Source organism: Gallus gallus, chromosome Z (assembly GCF_016699485.2).
Source record: "Gallus gallus isolate bGalGal1 chromosome Z, bGalGal1.mat.broiler.GRCg7b, whole genome shotgun sequence".
Lineage (NCBI taxonomy): Eukaryota > Metazoa > Chordata > Aves > Galliformes > Phasianidae > Gallus > Gallus gallus.
In genome coordinates this window covers 82,047,397-82,052,211 of record NC_052572.1, presented here as the reverse complement: position 1 = coordinate 82,052,211, position 4,815 = coordinate 82,047,397, and positions in this window count along the sequence as shown.

Below are 4,815 nucleotides of genomic sequence, written 5' to 3'. Positions count from 1 at the left end.
ACACCGTCCTTAAGTTGATATGCTGTTAACTCTCTTCTACGCTTCTAACTCTGTTACTTACTAAGGAAAGAAGAATAGGACAGCAGCCGTTCCTCCTTTTCCCTGTAAGCTAAGTTGGATAGCATTCTTTTACCAGTCTGCCAGACCTTCTGAGATGCAGATCTTGCTAACTGCTCCTTCCACCCCCCACATCAGTAGCATTAAGTTTCCATAGCGCTGGCTGTTCTGTCTGCACAGTGTAATACAGAGGCATCTGCAGGCCGTTACTCCTTGCACGTCTCCTAAGTTACCTACTTTGGTTATGAATGTTCTTTCGCTACAGGAGTAGCATTAAGGTACCAGATTTTACATGCTTGTATCACCTTGATAACTAACACAACTAAAAGCAGTTTAACAGCCTTCCAGGCCATTGCAGAATGGCCAGTTGAATGAGACTTACAAGGATCATAGGAGTTCAACCCCTGCCTCCACATAAAACCAACCCCTGCCTCCACATAAAACCAGCCACACTACGTCTGAGAGTGGTGTCCAAAGGCTCCTTGAACTCTGGCGTATTTTGTGCACGGTCAACCTCTGGTGCAGAAGCTTTTCCACCCTGACCCTTCCCTGATGCAGTCCTCCATTTGGCCCTGAAATGGAGCCCTGCAGAAACCCCAGGTGACTGCTCACCATCCTGATATAATCCCTGTATCAGTCAGAAAGTTAACTAAATTATCGCCTACGTTCCCACTAAAAAATTAAACTCCTGCCTTGTTTACAGGAATTTCTTCATGGTCTAAATGAGACACAGATGAAAAAAACACTTTTTTCATCACTTGATAGTAAAATATAGTAATTTTTTTCCTACTGTTTTTTACAAACAGCTGAGGAGAGCCTACAGGAGACACCACATTCAAGTGGTTATCTTGTGTTGGCAAAGCTTAAGGGGACTCTTAAAACTCTTTTCTGCTCCGATGAATTATACCGTGCCATAGAAATCTCCTTATGCTCTGGAGTTCAACTGTCTGGCAGCTAAGTTGCAGGCAACCTTCCTGACGCAGTACTGGCCAGAGGGCCACTACCAACAGGTTATTTGCACGGGGTCACTGTGTTTCAGACAGCATGGAGACTTGGCCTCAGAGCCAGAGAATGGCTTGAACACCTCCAGGGACAACAATTCCACCACCTGCCTGGGCATTCCGAGAGGACATTTTTCCTAGTATCCAACCTGAACCTCCCCTGGCACAACTGAAGGCCATCACCTCTTGTCCTGCTGCTGCTCCTTGGGAGGAGAAGCTGACTCCCACCCAGACACAACCTCCTTTCAGGTAGTGGTGCAGAGAAATGAGATTTCCTTGGAATCTCCTCCAGACTGAACAATCCCTGCTCCTTCAGACACTCCTGTAATATTGTTCCCCAGATCCTTCACCACTCTGTTGCCCTTCTCTGGACGCGATCCAGGGCCCCAGTGCCTTTCTTGTAGTGAGGGGCCCAAAACTGAGCACAGTACTGGACGTGCAGTTCCACCAGTGCTGAGAACAGCCGGCAGATCGCTTCACCAGTCCTTCTGACTGCACTATTTCTGACACAGGCCAGGATGCTGCTGGCATTCTTGGCCACCTGGGCACACTGCTGGGTACGTGCAGCCAACTGTTGACCAATACCCCCAGTGTGCACAGTATCACATCGTCACTCTCCTCTCAGAGGCAGCACCACCACTTTAAACACTGTGCCGCCTGAAGCAGTGCAGGTGGGTTGCGGAGACATGAAAAATGCTTAGCACAAGAGGAATTCCATTTCACAAACAGAAATACCTGCACTCAGCTCCCAGCTGACCTCGAGATGTGAGGCAGAGGCAGAGGCAGGGCCCGTGTCTCTGTCACCTTCCGACACGCACTTTTCGAGTACCAATGCCTCAGAGCCCTGAGGAATCTGAGGGCGGCCCCCACCGCGGCCTACCCCTTCTACCTCCTCTCCTCTCTCTGCTTCTGCTTGTCAATAATGACGGGCTTCGGGGGCGGATGGAATTCTGTGGGCTCTCCATCACGGTTCATTCAACACATCGAGGAAGAAAACCACCCGGTGAAGATAAAACGCTCAGAAAAACACCGTTCTCAAAAGGCACCGTTCCCCACAGCCTCGCAGCTCAAACCCCCCGCAGGCGGCCGCCATAGTGACTACGAGTACTTCCGGTCCGCCGGCGCCAGAGCGCAGGGTGGCTACGGCAAGCTCGGAGGGCCAAAACTGCCCTCAGCGCGAAGCGGAGCTGTGTGTCGCTCTACTCCTAACCCCTTCTGAGCTCTGTTCATTATCTGATGGGTAGATTTGAAGTGGAGTGAATCTGAGGCTGCTTAGACAATCAAGGGGCCTGTGAAAAAAAGGAGCGTGCTGCATTTTGTGGTGCAAGATGTTCTGGGAACTGCTGCTAACAGTGCCCACAGACCTCGATGAATATTCAGTCGGGTGCAGGGACACGTAATGCTCATCTTAGATGTCATGCTGACAGCAGCAGTAGAGAGACAAATTTAATAGGGCTGCATGCTTTTTTTTTTCCTTTTGTTTCAGTCCTCACCGTGGAAGCATAGAAGCGTTACCCAGACAGATTGAGCATTTCTAACATGCGCTTTCTACCAATGACACAGGGCAGTGGAAGTCAGCATCGCAAGCATCTGTAACAGCCCTGCAAAAGACTGGTGAGAGTTACCCTGGCGGCCTCCTTTGGCAACCTCAGGTCTCTGTAAGCTCTCAAGCTGTGTCGTAAGTCCTCCCGTGGTGCTGACTCAGCTCTCCCTGTCTTTGGTGTAGGAGAGCTGGTCTTGAACTCCTTCCTGTTTCCTGCCTATCATCTGCTCCCTACTTTGCCCATGGCCCAGTGAGCCTTTTATTCCTCGCCCCCAGATTTGCACGTGTGGATAAGAGCATCTGCTTATGTACGTTTCTTTTCTGCTTGTGGTGTCAGGCTGAGCGACACCTCCCAGCCGAGCTTGTGGTTAGCGAGACACGGAGTAGCTGGAGATGGAGTTCTCTGTGTCAGTAAAGCATGAGCTTGATGGCTGCCGTGAGCCAAAGCAAGAGAGTTTGTGTGTTTGATTTCTGTGTTGGGCTGAGCGGGTAGAGCAGGGCAAGGGGGCTGATTTGGATGTGCTGCTTTCCCAATACGGTGCTGTTTGCCTGGCAGTGCTTCTGGCGTTGCAAATTGTGTCAGATGTCAATGAATTCCTTGGAATCTGTTGAGTTGACTTGTGCAGGTTTCATTCTGGAGCTGAATTCTTCCCGGACGCTTCTGTGCATAGCCATGGCCTTTGCTTCTTTCTTTCCTCCTCTCTTTGTTGTGTTTGCCACTGTGCAAGCTGTGAATCACCAGGAAGCAGCTGAAAGTGCTCTGGAGTTGTGGGGGACAAACTCCCAAGAAACAATGTGCAGCTTCAAAACCCCAAAGTTTGGAAAGATGAGAGGTGCGCAGCGCTCTGCCTGGTGCAGGACACGATGCGCTCTGCAAGGCGCTTTCCACGAAGACCTCAGGTCTGTGCTGAAACTGCATCCAAAGCAGCCCAGTGCCCCGGTGCTTGTTGTACCCAGAGGTATCGGTGCCAGGGGTTGCTGCTGTGTTTGCAATGCCATTGTGTCAGCAGGGTGACGTTCATGGCGTGCGATGCCCTCGGTCATTGAAGGCATCCTTGCAAATGTTCCTCATGAGGGCCATGTTTCATTGACAGCATAGGTTGTTTTCTGGAAAGTGAAACAGTGTGCTTGTGTACGTCAAGACCACATTCATTTCCAAGTGACCACAGTGCACTTCACGTCTGCTGCCATTGCCACTCAGCCGTCTTGTGGTTGAAGCCGGTGGGTGCTCAGCACCACAGCGTCCTTTGCTTACTCCCCCCTTCCCAGTGGGATGGGGGAGAGAACTGTGGGGGAAGAAAAAGAAGGTAGAACTCATGTGTTGAGAGAAATCTCTTTCCAAAGGTAGAGGAAAGGACAGAAGTAATGAATATCTATCTATCTATCTATCTGACTGTCTATCTATCCACCTATCTATCTATCATTGAATGTATCTAATGAGTGATGTAGAAGCACTGGCTCAGCACCTCTCAAGCAATGGCCAAGCAGAAGAAGAGACTGAGATGAACTACCACCCCATCCAAAACCCATTCCACTTGATGTCACATGGTATGGAATATCCCTTGGGCCCGTCGACATCAGCAGTCCTCATTTGGTTTCCTCCCAGCTCCTTCTTGAGAGCTTTGCTGAGAACGGCCTTGGCTCTGTCCAAGTCTGCTTCTCAGAAATTATAAACATCAGAGTGTTCTCACTGTTGTAGCATCATAAGAGAGACTGAAGAAAAATCCCTCCCACCTGAGACTAAGACAGCCTCCCAGTGTCCGTGCAGCGAGCCATGTGGGGCTGCAGGTCGTGCATTTCCCTGGCAGCATTGGCCAGGGGTGCTGGGGAGGTTTGCGTGCTCAGCTTGGGCATCGCGCTGCTGTGCCTGTCAACACAGCATGCTTCGTGCTCTCCAAGCAACAGAATAGCGTTTCATCAACAATGTGCCGAAATATTTACTAGAACCAGATGCATTTGTGTCTCTGAGGCTGGGTTTACCCTACGAGCGCTTCTCGAAGGAGCTGTTTTGATTCCCTTTGTCCGTGTGCGACATCTTATTGTGTTCTGTGCTTTGGTATTACTCCTGGTGGACAGAAGGAGCTGGTGGATTCAGCAGCAGTAGATTCTGTTGGTTTCCTCTGTGCTGCTTCATCCCTGGAGCTCGCTGCTGCACGGAAGAGTACAGGCGTGTTTATCCCAGGGCTGCTGTCAAGGGGAGCCCGGTTGGCACAG